Below are 15,652 nucleotides of genomic sequence, written 5' to 3'. Positions count from 1 at the left end.
GCTTCTCCCTCTGCCCCTCACCCCACTCATGCTCTCTCTCTCTCTCTCAAATAAATAAATAAGATCTCAAAAAAAACAAAAACAAAAAACATTGCAGGTGTGTTTCACACAAGTCAAGGGCCAGGACCACAGCTCCTAAAACAGCTAGAGTAGTTTCTCATCCTTGGCTGTCCTTTAGACCATTGGGGATTTATTTGTAAAATTGCTGTAGATCAGGCTGCATCCCACATCAGCAGATGAGAAGGGCTAGGACCGGACACAGCCATCAGTGGTTGTAAATTGTCCAGGTGATTCCAATGTACATCCAAGCTGAGAGCGATTGAAATAGATCGTCTGATGTTAATCACAATTCAAATCAGGTGATGCCAGATGATAACTCTGGATTCCTCCACTTCCTCTGGGGGGTACTTGTCTGCAACAGCAACAGCCTCTGTTTTACCTAAGTGTGAGAGGACATACATCCAGGCTTTGGGGCAGCTTTTGGAAGGAAGGGGAATTTTAGCTAACGTGATATATATCCAACAGTATCTCACTATGGTTTTTATTAGCTTTTCCCTGAAGCTGACAAGGTTAACATTTTCCCCTTTTTGACCATTTGTTTCTCCTCTTTTATGTAGTGCCTATTCAAGGTTTTGTGTGGGATTTTTTTTAACCCATTTTTCTAATGGTTTTTCAGAATATATTTCTTTATCTGACAAAACTCTTTACACACTCTGGCTTAATGTACATTACCAGATATGTAATGCCAATCTCCTCTCCCGCACTAGTATTCCAACCGTTCTCCCTGGTAAATTTTGATGAAAAGTAGCTTCTAATATATCTTGATATGAGCTAAGTTATAATTTTCTCCCCTCTATTTTGTGTCTTATGTATTGTAAGAAATTTTTTTCTCAATTGTGAAGCTGTTTTTCTATAATTTTCTGAAAGCTATTGTGTTCCATGTTTAGATCTGAAATTTAAAGCATAAATGGAGACAAGTTTAAACCGAGCAAAAGGCTGGGTTACTAAATTGGAATACAGTTCAAGAGCAGACATCCCAACAGAAGCATGGGGTGAACAGCATTGGAAAAATCAGGACAGAATTAGAAGACAGGTGGGATATGATTAAAAGTAGGAAGGGAAAAATGAAGGGGGAGAAATCGGAGGGAGAGATGAACCATGAGAGACTATGGACTCTGAGAAACAAACTGAGGGTGTTAGAGGGGAGGGGGGTGGGCAGATTGGTTAGCCTGGTGATGGGTATTAAAGAGGGCACGTTCTGCATGGAGCACTGGGTGTTATGCACAAACAATGAATCATGGAACACTACATCAAAAACTAATGATGTAATGTGTGGAGATTAACATAACATAATAAAATAAATAAATAATAAATAATAAATAAAACGAGAGCAGAGAGAACTTGTGGAGGAAATGCTATTAAAAGTGAAGATACACAAGCATGTTCTAAATTGCTGAAGGATATCAACCCACAGATTCAATTAGCCCAATACCCCCTAAGCAAAGTGAACACACAGGAAACCATAGACAGCTACACACCATTGTCTGAAAACCAAAGAAAATGAGAAAGATTTTAGAGACTACAAAGACCAAATAAGAAAAAGGTTGACAGCTGACCTCTCGACATAAATAAAATAAGACATTAACGAGAGCAATTTTTAAGTGTTAAATCTCCTGTCAAAGCAGATTTCCATACACACGGCAAAATAAAAATGCCTGAAGAAATATGTAAGCTGAAACATTTCAATGTTAGCAGCCTCGAATTAGAAAAAACACTAGAGTGAGTTCTTCAGTCCAAAGGAAAATAATTCCAGATTGAAAACTGGAAATGCACGAAGGAAAGAGGGCACCAGAAAGGATAATGTATAGACAAATATTATGGAATATTATTTTATAAAGGTACCCTAGAAAAGTCTTATGAAGATTAAAATAATGTAAGATAAAAATGCATGACAACAGTAATATAAAAGTCAAAAAAGGTAAAAACAGGATTAAAAGTGTTTTAATGTTGTAGCTTGAGGGGGAGGTTATGAAAATAATAAGCTATATTAAGTAAAGGATTCACAATCATTGGTGCAACTTCACAGAAATTTGTGAATCTAAAGAGATTATAGAACTCAACAGGAGACCAAAGAAGGGAGTAGCAACAACTCTTTGAACAGAGAAGCGACCACTTACTAGAAGGTCTTTTCTGATTTGTATAGAGTATATTTGCTGGGGATGTTATTAACCTGTGAGTATTCTGTTCTCTCATTCATCTATTCTCCTCTGGACAATATGACAAGACGAAAAAAATCACCTCAGCAAAAAAACAAGAGATAGTACCGTCAGCCAGGGACCTACTCAATACGGACCTTAGTACGATGTCGGACGTAGAGTACAGAATCATGACTTTAAAGATACTAGCTGGGCTTGAAAGAAGCGTGGAAGTTATTAGAGAAACGCTTTCTGGAGAAATAAAAGAACTAAAATCTAACCAGGTCGAAATCAAAAAGGCTATTGATGAGGTGCAATCAAAAATGGGGGCACTAACTGCTAGGATAAATGAGGCAGAAGAGAGAATCAGCGATACAGAAGACCAAATGATGGAAAATAAAGAGGCTGAGAAAAAGAGAGAGAAACAACTACAGGATCACGAGGGCAGAATTCGAGAGATAAGCGATACAGTAAGACGAAACAACATTAGAATAATTGGGATCCCAGAAGAAGAAGAAAGAGAGAGAGGGGCAGAAGGTATATTGGAGCAAATAATAGCAGAGAACTTCCCTAATGTGAGGAAGGAAACAGGCATCAAAATCCAGGAGGCACAGAGAACCCCTCTCAAAATCAATAAAAATAGGTCAACACCCCGACATCTAGTAGTAAAACTTATGAGTCTCAGAGACAAAGAGAAAATCCTGAAAGCAGCTCGGGAGAAGAGATATGGAACCTACAATGGTAGAAACATTAGGTTGGCAACAGACCTATCCACAGAGACCTGGCAGGCCAAGAAAGGACTGGCATGATATTTTCATAGCACTAAACGAGAAAAATATGCAGCCAAGAATACTATATCCAGCTAGGCTGTCATTGAAAATAGAAGGAGAGATAAAAAGCTTCCAGGACAAACAAAAACTAAAGGAACTTGCAAACATGAAACCAGCCCTCCAAGAAATATTGAAAGGGGTCCTCTAAGCAAAGAGAGAGCCTAAAAGCAGCATAGATCAGAAAGGAACAGAGACAATACACAGTAACAGTCACCTTACAGGCGACTATGGCACTAAATTCATACCTTTCAATAGTTACCCTGAATGTAAATGGGCTAAATGCCCCAATCAAAAGACACAGGCTATCAGATTGGATTAAAAAACAAGGCCCATCCATATGCTGTCTGCAAGAGACTCATTTTAGACCCAAAGACACCCCCAGATTGAAAGTGAGGGGGTGGAAAACCATTTACCATGCTAATGGACACCAAAAGAAAGCTGGGGTGGCAATCCTTCTATCAGACAAATTAGATTTTAAACCAAAAACTGTAATAAGAGATGAGGAAGGACACTATATCCTACCTAAAGGGTCTATCCAACAAGAATATCTAACAATTGTAAATATCTATGCCCTGAACATGGGAGCAGCCAATTATATAAGGCAATTAATAACAAAAGCGAAGAAACACATTGACAACAATACAATAATAGTGGAGGACTTTAACACCCCCCTGACTGAAATGGACAGATCATCTCAGCAAAAGATCAACAAGGAAATAAAGACTTTAAATGACACACTGGACGAAATGGACTTCACAGACATATTCAGAACATTCCATCCCAAAGCAATGGAATACACATTCTTCTCTAGTGCCCATGGAACATTCTCCAGAATTGATCACATCCTAGGTCACAAATCAGGTCTCAACCGGTACCAAAAGATTGGGATCATTCCCTGCATATTTTCAGACCACAATGCTTTGAAACTACAACTCAATCACAAGAGGAAAGTCGGAAAGAACTCAAATACATGGAGGCTAAAGAGCATCCTACTAAGGAATGAATGGCTCAACCAGGAAATTAAAGAAGAATTTAAAAAATTCATGGAAACCAATGAAAATGAAAACACAACTGTTCAAAATCTTTGGGATACAGCAAAGGCAGTCCTGAGAGGAAAGTATACAGCAATACAAGCCTTTCTCAAGAAACAAGAAAGGTCTCAAATACACAACCTAACCCTACACCAAAGGAGCTGGAGAAAGAACAGCAAAGAAAGCCTAAACCCAGAAGGAGAAGAGAAATAATAAAGATCAGAGCAGAAATCAATGAAATAGAAACCAAAAGAACAGTAGAACAGATCAACGAAACTAGGAGCTGGTTCTTTGAAAGAATTAACAGGATTGATAAACCCCTGGCCAGACTTATCAAAAAGAAAAGAGAAAGGACCCAAATCAGCAAAATCATGAATGAAAGAGGAGAGATCACAACCAACACCAAAGAAATACAAACAATTCTAAGAACATATTATGAGCAACTCTATGCCAGCAAATTAGATAACCTGGAAGAAATGGTTGCATTCCTAGAGATGTAGCAACTACCAAAATTGAACCAGGAAGAAATAGAAAACCTGAACAGACCTATAACCACTAATAAAATTGAAGCAGTCATCAAAAATCTCCCAAGAAACAAAAGCCCAGGGCCAGATGGCTTCCCAGGGGAATTCTATCAGACCTTTAAAGAAGAATTAATACCCATTCTCCTGAAACTGTTCCAAAAAATAGAAATGGAAGGGAAACTTCCAAACTCATTTTATGAGGCCAGCATTACCTTGATCCCAAAACCAAAGACCCCATCAAAAAAGAGAATTACAGACCAATATCCTTGATGAACATGGATGCAAAAATTCTCACCAAAATACTAGCCAATAGGATCCAACAGTACATTAAAAGGATTATTCACCACGACCAAGTTGGATTTATCCCTGGGCTTCAAGGTTGGTTCGACATCCGCAAATCAATCAACGTGATACAATACATTAACAAAAGAAAGAACAAGAATCATATGATCCTCTCAATAGATGCAGAAAAAGCATTTGAAAAAGTACAGCATCCTTTCTTGATCAAAACTCTTCAGACTATAGGGATAGAGGGTACATACCTCAACATCATAAAAGCCATCTATGAAAAACCTACAGCGAATATCATTCTCAATGGGGAAAGGCTGAGAGCTTTTCCCCTAAGGTCAGGAACGCGGCAGGGATGTCCACTCTCACCACTGCTATTCAACATAATATTAGAAGCCCTAGCCACAGCAATCAGACAACAAAAAGAAATCAAAGGCATCCAAATCGGCAAAGAGGAAGTCAAACTCTCACTCTTTGCAGATGATATGATACTTTATGTGGAAAACACAAAAGACTCCACCCCAAAACTGCTAGAACTCATACAGGAATTCAGTCAAGTAGCAGGCTATAAAATCAATGCACAGAAATCAGTGGCATTCCTATACACCAACAACAAGACAGAAGAGAGACAAACCAAGGAGTCGATCCCATTTACAATTGCACCCAAAACCATAAGATACCTAGGAATAAATTTAACCAAAGAGGCAAAGGATCTGTACTCAGAAAACTATAAAATACTCATGAAATAAATTGAAGATGACACAAAGAAATGGAAAAACGTTCCATGCTCATGGATTGGAAGAACAAACGTTGTGAAGTGTCAATGCTACCTAGAGCAATCTACACATTCAATGCAATCCCCAACAAAATACCATCCACTTTTTTCAAAGAAATGGAACAAATAATCCTAAAATTTGTATGGAACCAGAAGAGACCCCGAATAGCCAGAGGAATATTGAAAAAGAAAAGCAAAGCTGGCGGCATCACAATTCCAGACTTCCAGCTCTATTACAAAGCTGTCATCATCATGACAGCATGGTACTGGCACAAAAACAGACACATAGATCAATGGAACAGAATCGAGAGCCCAGAAATGGACCCTCAACTCTATGGTCAACTTATCTTCGACAAAGCAGGAAAGAATGTCCAATGGAAAAAAGACAGTCTCTTCAACAGATGGTGTTGGGAAAATTGGACAGCCACATGCAGAAGAATGAAACTGAACCATTTCCTTACACCACACACAAAAATAGACTCCAAATGGTTGAAAGACCTAAATGTGAGACAGGAGTCCATCAAAATCCTAAAGGAAAACACAGGCAGGAACCTCTTCGACCTCAGCCGCAGCAACTTCTTCCTAGAAACATCGCCAAAGGCAAGGGAAGCAAGGGCAAAAATGAACTATTGGGATTTCATCAAGATAAAAAGCTTCTGCACAGCAAAAGAAACAATCCACAAAACCAAAAGAAAACCGACAGAATGGGAGAAAATATTTGCAAATGACATATCAGATAAAGGGCTAGTATCCAAAATCTATAAAGAACTTATCAAACTCAATACCCAAAGAACAAATAATCCAATCAAGAAATGGGCAGAAGACATGAACAGACATTTTTCCAAAGAAGACATCCAAATGGCCAACAGGCACATGAAAAAGTGCTCAACATCACTCGGCATCAGGGAAATCCAAATCAAAACCTCCATGAGATACCACCTCACACCCGTCAGAATGGCTAAAATTAACAAGTCAGGAAACGACAGATGCTGGCGGGGATGTGGAGAAAGGGGAACCCTCCTACACTGTTGGTGGGAATGCAAGCTGGTGCAGCTACTCTGGAAAACGGTATGGAGGTTCCTCAAAAAGTTGAAAATAGAGCTACCATACGATCCAGCAATTGCACTACTGGGTTTTACCACAGAGATACAAATGTAGGGATCCGAAGGGGTACATGCACCCCAATGTTTATAGCAGCAATGTCCACAATAGCCAAACTGTGGAAAGAGCCAAGGTGTCCATCGACAGATGAATGGATAAAGAAGAAGTGGTATATATACACTATGGAATATTATGCAGCCATCAAAAGGAATGAGATCTTGCCATTTGCAACGACGTGGATGGAACTGGAGGGTGTTATGCTGAGTGAAATAAGTCAATCAGAGAAAGACATGTATCATATGACCTCACTGATATGAGGAATTCTTAATCTCAGGAAACAAACTGAGTGTTGCTGAGTGGTGGGGGGTGGGAGGGATGGGGTGGCTGGGTGATAGACATTGGGTAGGGTATGTGCTATGGTGAGCGCTGTGAATTGTGCAAGACTGTTGAATCACAGATCTGTACTTCTGAAACAAATAATGCAAGATATGTTAGGAAAAAAGAAAAAGAAGAAGATAGCAGGAGGGGAAGAATGAAGGGGAGTAAGTCAGAGGGGGAGCAGAACCATGAGAGACGATGGACTCTGAAAAACAAACTGAGGGTTCTAGAGGGGAGGAGGGTGGGGGGATGGGTTAGCCTGGTGATGGGTATTAAGGAGGGCACATTCTGCATGGAGCACTGGGTGTTATGAACAAACAATGAATCATGGAACACTGCACCAAAAACTAATGATGTAATATATGGTGATTAACATAACAATAAAAAAATAAAAAAAAAGAACTAATGATGTAATGTATGGTGATTAACATAAAAATAAAAAATTAAAAAAAAAAAGAAACTGCAGATCCCACCCCTCACACACGAATATGTTCAGGTTTTTCTTCTACAAACAGTATCGACAGCGTGATAACCCCACATTTTTGTGTTTTTGTATAAAGATTCAGGAATTCCTTACATACCATGGATGTGAGACAGATGTCTCTTCTGGATTGTCCGCTCTGGGTTATCCACCCATTTCCTCCATAAGAGGGGAAACAGAGGTTGCTGCATTTTCCAGCAAGAAACAGGCTGTTTGCATCTTAGGAGTGGGGGCACCTCCACGGACCTGGATGCCAACCCAGCCTATTCTGATGAGCACAGCGTCCATATTGATGAAGAGTGTCCCTTTGTAAATTTTTTCCTTCTGTAAAGCCTCTATGGAAAGTTAACTCTGAAGTGTAAATATTTGTTGAGTGATATTCAAGATATTGTGTTCTTTTGTGTATGAAGCTTTCTTGGGATAATAGGCCAATTTTGTTTCTTAACCCCCATCACTAGGAAGAGAAAATAATAGTTTTTCCTGAACTGTTCAAATTGTCTCCCTCTTTGGAAAATGCTTTATCCAGCAGGTGCTTGTCTTCTTTTTTCATCTCTGCTCAAATATTATGTCATCAGATCCCAAAACCAGACAAAGACCCCAACAAAAAAGAGAATTACAGACCAATATCCTTGATGAACATGGATGCAAAAATTCTCACCAAAATACTAGCCAATAGGATCCAACAGTACATTAAAAGGATTATTCACCATGACCAAGTGGGATTTATTCCTGGGCTGCAAGGCTGGTTCAACATCCGCAAATCAATCAACGTGATACAATACATTAACAAAAGAAAGAACAAGAATCATATGATCCTCTCAATAGATGCAGAAAAAGCATTTGACAAAGTACAACATCCTTTCTTGATCAAAACTCTTCAGAGTATAGGGATAGAGAGTACATACCTCAATATCATAAAAGCCATCTATGAAAAACCTACAGCCAATATCATTCTCAATGGGGAAAGGCTGAGAGCTTTTCCCCTAAGGTCAGGAACGCGGCAGGGATGTCCACTGTCACCACTGCTGTTCAACATAGTATTAGAAGTCCTAGCCACAGCAATCAGACAACAAAAAGAAATCAAAGGCATCCAAATTGGCAAAGAGGAAGTCAAACTCTCACTCTTTGCAGATGATATGATACTGTATGTGGAAAACCCAAAAGACTCCACCCCAAAACTGCTAGAACTCATACAGGAATTCAGTAAAGTAGCAGGATATAAAATCAATGCACAGAAATCAGTGGCATTCCTATACACCAACCATAAGACAGAAGAGAGACAAATCAAGGAATCTATCCCATTTACAATTGCACCCAAAACCATTAGATACCTAGGAATAAATCTAACCAAAGAGGCAAAGGATCTGTATTCAGAAAACTATAAAATACTCATGAAAGAAATTGAAGAAGACACAAAGAAATGGAAAAACGTTCCATGCTCATGGATTGGGAGAATAAACATTGTGAAGATGTCAATGCTACCTAGAGCAATCTACACATTCAATGCAATCCCCATCAAAATACCATCCACTTTTTTCAAAGAAATGGAACAAATAATCCTAAAATTTGTATGGAACCAGAAGAGACCCAGAATAGCCAGAGGAATACTGAAAAAGAAAAGCAAAGCTGGCGGCATCACAATTCCGGACTTCCAGCTCTATTACAAAGCTGTCATCATCAAGACAGTATGGTACTGGCACAAAAACAGACACATCGATCAATGGAACAGAATCGAGAGCCCAGAAATGGACCCTCAACTCTATGGTCAACTTATTTTTGACAAAGCAGGAAAGAATGTCCAATGGCAAAAAGACAGTCTCTTCAACAAATGGTGTTGGGAAAATTGGACAGCCACATGCAGAAGAATGAAACTGGACCATTTCCTTACACCACACACAAAAATAGACTCCAAATGGTTGAAAGACCTAAACGTGAGACAGGAGTCCATCCAAATCCTAAAGGAGAACACAGGTAGCAACCTTTTCGACCTTAGCCGCAGCAACTTCTTCCTAGAAACATCGCCAAAGGCACGGGCAGCCAGGGCAAAAATGAACTATTGGGATTTCCTCAAGATAAAAAGCTTTTGCACAGCAAAAGAAACAGTCCACAAAACCAAAAGACAACCGACAGAATGGGAGAAAATATTTGCAAATGACATATCAGATAAAGGGCTAGTATCCAAAATCTATAAAGAACTTATCAAACTCAACACCCAAAGAACAAATAATCCAATGAAGAAATGGGCAGAAGACATGAACAGACATTTCTCCAAAGAAGACATCCAAATGGCCAACAGGCACATGAAAAAGTGCTCAACATCGCTCGGCATCAGGGAAATCCAAATCAAAACCTCCATGAGATACCACTTCACACCCGTCCGAATGGCTAAAATTAACAAGTCAGGGAACGACAGATGTTGGCGGGGATGTGGAGAAAGGGGAACCCTCCTACACTGTTGGTGGGAATGCAAGCTGGTGCAACCACTCTGGAAAACAGTATGGAGGTTCCTCAAACTGTTGAAATTAGAGCTACCGTTCGATCCAGCAATTGCACTACTGGGTATTTACCACAAAGATACAAATGTAGGGACCCGAAGGGGTACGTGTACCCCAATGTTTATAGCAGCAATGTCCACCATAGCCAAACTGTGGAAAGAGCCAAGATGCCCATCGACAGATGAATGGATAAAGAAGAAGTGGTATATATACACAATGGAATATTATGCAGCCATCAAAAGGAATGAGATCTTGCCATTTGCAACGACGTGGATGGAACTGGAGGGTGTTATGCTGAGTGAAATAAGTCAATCAGAGAAAGACATGTATCACATGACCTCACTGATATGAGGAATTCTTAATCTCAGGAAACAAACTGAGTGTTACTGGAGTGGTTGGGGGTGGGAGGGATGGGGTGGCTGGGTGATAGACATTGGGGAGGGTATGTGCCACAGTGAGCGCTGTGAATTGTGCAAGACCGTTGAATCACAGATCTGTACTTCTGAAACAAATAACGCAGCATATTTTAAGAAAAAAGAAAAAGAAGAAGATAACAGGAGAGGAAGAAAAGGGGAGTATGTCAGAGGGGGAGACGAACAATGAGAGATGATGGACTCTGAAAAACAAACTGAGGGTTCTAGAGGGGAGGGGGGTAGGGGGATGGGTTAGCCTGGTGATGGGTATTGAGGAGGGCACGTTCTGCATGGAGCACTGGGTGTTATGAACAAACAATGAATCATGGAACACTGCACCAAAAACTAATGATGTAATATATGGTGATTAACATAACAATAAAAAAATTAAAAAAAATTATGTCATCAGTCAGTCCTTCCCTAATCTTTTCACCTTTATTTATCCCCCCCTCCTTCCATCTCCTCTCTCTGCATTACTGTTTATCACAATGCTTAAATCTACCTGATAGTAGAAATTCATTAGTCTGTTTATGATCACTTTCTATTCACCAAGATTAAAATAAATAGGGGCAGTGACTTGATAAGTTTGTTTCTGGATTCTGGGTTTTAGTACTCTGCTTGACACATAATAGGTGCTCTATAAATAAGGAGATCAATTTTGTTTCATTTCAAACTAGAACATCTTGGGTACTAAAGTAGGTTGTATCAGTAATTATGCCAGGACAACTGGAATGAAATGAGAATTATGGTCTGCCTTTCTAGAAACATCAGCTGAGGTAGCAATGAAGGATTTTAAAAGAAAGGTGTGCTGACTGTGTGATCATAAGAACCTTGGACCATTGCACATAGAGTCCTGATACATTCATCATGCAATACCCTATGTTGATACGCTCCAATGGCACAGGAATCTCAGTGAGGACAGGGACTGTGTTTATCTACACCAACACTGTGTCCTTGGGAATTAGCATCATGCCAGCACATTGTAGGAACTCAATAAATATTTGTTGCCTGAAAAAAAAAAGAAAAGAAAGGTGTGCTGGTTAGGTTTGCATTTTAAATAGATTATTGTGACAAGAAATTTATACTTGTACAATAGGGAGCCTGGATTTAAAGCTTAGCAATTAATAATTTTTTGCAGAATACAAGTCAAAAGATTATATCATTGTGTACTGGTTTTATTCCTTTATATTGAATTGACATACAGTATTAGTTTCAGGTGTACAAGATAGTGATTCAATATTTTTATGCGTTACAAAATAATCACCACCATAGCTCTAGCTGTCATCAGTCAGTATGCAGAGTTGTTAACAATACCTCTATGTTCCCTCTGCTGTACAGGTGTAGAATTTAGTGATTCATAACTTACATACATACGTTCATCACTTACATACAACACCCAGTGCTCATCCCAAGTGTATACCTTAATCCCCATCACCCTTTATGATGTTGAAGTATGTTCCCTCTATCCCTACTTTGTTGAGGGTATTTATCAAGAATGGATGCTGTACTTTGTCAAATGCTTTCTCTGCATCTCTCGAAAGGATCATATGGTTCTTCTCCTTTCTTTTATTAATGTTATGTATCACACAGATTGATTTGCAAATATTGAGCCACAGTGCAACCCTGGAATAAATCCAACTTGATCATGTGAATGATTCTTTTAATGTACTTTTGGATTCTATTTGCTAATATCTTGTTGAGGATTTTTGCATCCATGGTCATCAGGGATATTGGTCTGTAATTCTCCTTTTTGGTGGGGTCTTTGTCTAGTTTGGGAATCAAGGTAATGCTAGCCTCATAGAAGGAGTTTGGAAGTTTTCCTTCCATTTGTACTTTTTGGAACAGTTGAGAAGAATAGGTAGTAACTCTTTAAATGTTTGGTAGAATTCCCCTGGGAAGCCATCTGGCCCTGGACTTTTGTTTGTTGGGAGATTTTTGATTACTGATTCAATTTCTCTCCTAGTTATGGGTCGGTTCAGGTTTTCTATTTCTTCCTGTTTCAGTTTGGTAGTTTACCTACTTCTTTGAGATTGCCCAATTTGTTGGCATATAATTTTTCATAATACTCTCTTATAATTGTTTGTATTGCTGTGGTATTGGTTATGATCTCTCCTCTCTCATTCATGATTTTATTTATTTGGGTCCTTTCTCTTTTCTTTTTGCTAAGTCTGGTTAGGGGTTTATCAATTTTATTAATTCCTTCAAAGAACCAGCTCCTGGTTTCATTGATCTGTTCTACTGATCTTTGTTTGTTTCTGTATCATTTATTCCTGCTCTGGTATTTATTATTTCCCTTTTGCTGGTTTTAGTCTTCATTTGTTCTTTTTCTAGCTTCTTTAGGTGTAAAGTTGTGTATTTGAGATTTTTCTTGCTTCTTAAGGTAGCAAGAAATAAATTATAAGTTCTTTATGTCACTATATATTTCCCTCTTATGACCATTTCTTCTGCATCCCAAACGTTTTGGACTGTCATGTTTTCATTTTCATTTGTTTCCATGTATTTTCTTATTTCTTCTTTAATTTCCTGGTTAACCCATTCATTCATTAGTAGGATATTCTTTAACATCCATGTATGTGTGGTCTTTCCAAACTCCTTTTGTTTTTAATCCATCTTGAGTTTCTTTTTTTGTGTATGATATAAGAAAGAGGTCCAGGGGCGCCTGGGTGGCTCAGTCAGTTAAGCATCCGGCTCCTGATTTCGGCTCAGGTCATGATCTCAGGGTCCTGAGTTCAAGCCCACATCGGGCCCCACACTCAGTGGGGTGTCTGCTTGAGGATTATCTCTCCTCCTCGCCTTCTGCCCCTTCCCCTGCTTGTGCACGCTCTCTCTCAAATAAATGAAATCTTAAAAAAAAAAAAGAGGTCCAGTTTCATTCTTTAGAACATTGCTGTCCAGTTTTCCCAACACCTTTTATTGAAGAGACTTTTTCCCATTGTATATTCTTGCTCCTTTGTAGTAGATTAATTGACCATATAAGTGTGGGTTTGTTTCTGGTCTCTCTCCTGCTCCATTGAGTTCTGTGTCTGTTTTTGCACTTGTACCATACTGTTTTGATTATTACAGCATTGTAGTATATCTTGAAATCTGGGATTGAGATACCTCCAGTTTTGTTCCTCTTTCTCAAGATTGCTTTGACTATTCAATGGCTTTTGTGTTTCTACGCATTTTAAGACTGTTTGTTCTAGTTCAATAAAAAGTGCTATTGGTATTTTGATAGGGATTGTGTTAGATCTACAGATTGCTTTGGGTAGTATGGACATTTTAATGATATTAATTCTTCAAATCCATGAGCATAATTTATCTTTCCATTTGTTTGTGTCATCTTATTTCCTTCACCAATAGTTTCATCACGTAGTTTTCATCATATAGGTCTTTCAACTCTTTGCTTTCATATCTTGGCACTTGTAAGTAGTGCTAAAACAAACATAGGCAAATATCCTTTTTAATTAGAATTTTCATTTTCTTTGGGTAAATACCCAGTAGCAGAATACTGGATCGTATGGAAATTCTATTTTTTAAGTTTTATGAGGAACCTCCATACTGTTTTCCACAATGGCTGCACCAGTTTGTATTCCCACCAATAGTGCACAAGGGTTCCTTTTTCTCCACAACCTCACCAACACTTGCTGTTTCTCGTGTTGTTGATTTTAGCCATTCTGACAGGTGAGGTGCTATCTCATTGTAATTTTGATTCACATTTCCTTGATGATAAGTGATGATGAACATCTTTTCATGTGTCTGTTGGCCATCTGTATGTCTTACTTGGAGAAATATCTGTTCATGTGTTCTGCCTGTTTTTTTTTCTTTTATTAATTTTATTTTATTATGTTACGTTAGTCACCATACATTACATCATTAGTTTTTTTTTTAAGATTTTTATTTATTTACTTCAGAGAGAGAATGAGAGAAAGCATGAGAGGGGGAGGGTCAGAGGGAGAAGCAGACTCCCTGCTGAGCAGGGAGCCCAATGAGGGACTCAATCCCGGGACTCCAGGATCATGACCTGAGCCAAAGGCAGTTGCTTAACCAACTGAGCCACCCAGGCGCCCCACATCATTAGTTTTTGATGTAGTGATCCATTGCCCATGTTTTAAGTAGATTATTTGCTTTTGGGGTGTTGAGTTTTATAAGTTCTTTATATATTTTGGGTACTAAACCTTAATTGGATATGTCATTTGCAAACATTTCTCCCATTTCATAGGTTGCCTTTTAGTTTCGTTGATTGTTTCCTTTGCTGTGCAGAAGTTTTTATTTTGATGTAGTTCTAATAGCTTATTTTTGCTTTTGTTTCCCTTGCCTCAGGATACATACTGAGAAAAAAGTTGCGCTGATTTCAGAGAGGTTACTGCCTGTGTTCTCTTCTAGGATTTTGATGGTTTGAGGTCTCACATTTAGGTCTTTCATCCATTTTGAATTTATTTTTGTGTATGGTGTAAGAAAGTGACCCAGTCTTTCTTTTGCATATTGCTGTCCAACACCGTTTGTTGAAGAGGCTGTCCTTTTCCCACTGGACTTTCTTTCCTGCTTTGTCGAAGATTAACTGACCATACAGTTGTGGGGTTTTTTCTAGATTCTCTATTGTGTTCCATTGATCTGTGTGTCTGTTTTTGTGCCAGTATCATAGTGTTTTGATTGCTACAGCTTTGTAGTATATCTTGAAATCTGTGATTGTGACACCTCCAGTCTTGTTCTTTCTTAAGATTGCTTTGGCTATTTGGGTTTGTGTGTGTGTGTGTGTGTGTGTGTGTGTGTGTGTGTGTGTGTGTGTGTGTGTGTGTGTGTGTTTCTATACAATTTTAGTATTTGTTCTAGCTCTTTGAAAAATATTGTTTTTTGATAGGGATGGCATTAAATCTATAGATTTCCATGGGTAGTATGGACATTTTAACAGTATTTATTCTCCCAATCCATGAGCATGAAATGTCTTTCCATTTGTTTGTGTCATCTTCAATTATTTTCATCAGTGTCTTAGAGTTTTTGGAGACATTCACCTCCTTGGTTAAGTTTATCCTAGGTATTTTATTGTTTTTGGTGCATTTGTCAATGGGATTGTTTTCTTAATTTCTCTTTCTGCTGTTTTATTATTAGTGTATAGAAAGGCACTGATTTCTGTGTATTGATTTTTGTATCCTGCAATCTTA

The sequence above is a fragment of the Zalophus californianus genome, chromosome 1 (genome assembly GCF_009762305.2).
Source record: "Zalophus californianus isolate mZalCal1 chromosome 1, mZalCal1.pri.v2, whole genome shotgun sequence".
Lineage (NCBI taxonomy): Eukaryota > Metazoa > Chordata > Mammalia > Carnivora > Otariidae > Zalophus > Zalophus californianus.
Note: the sequence above shows the minus strand (reverse complement) of the source record.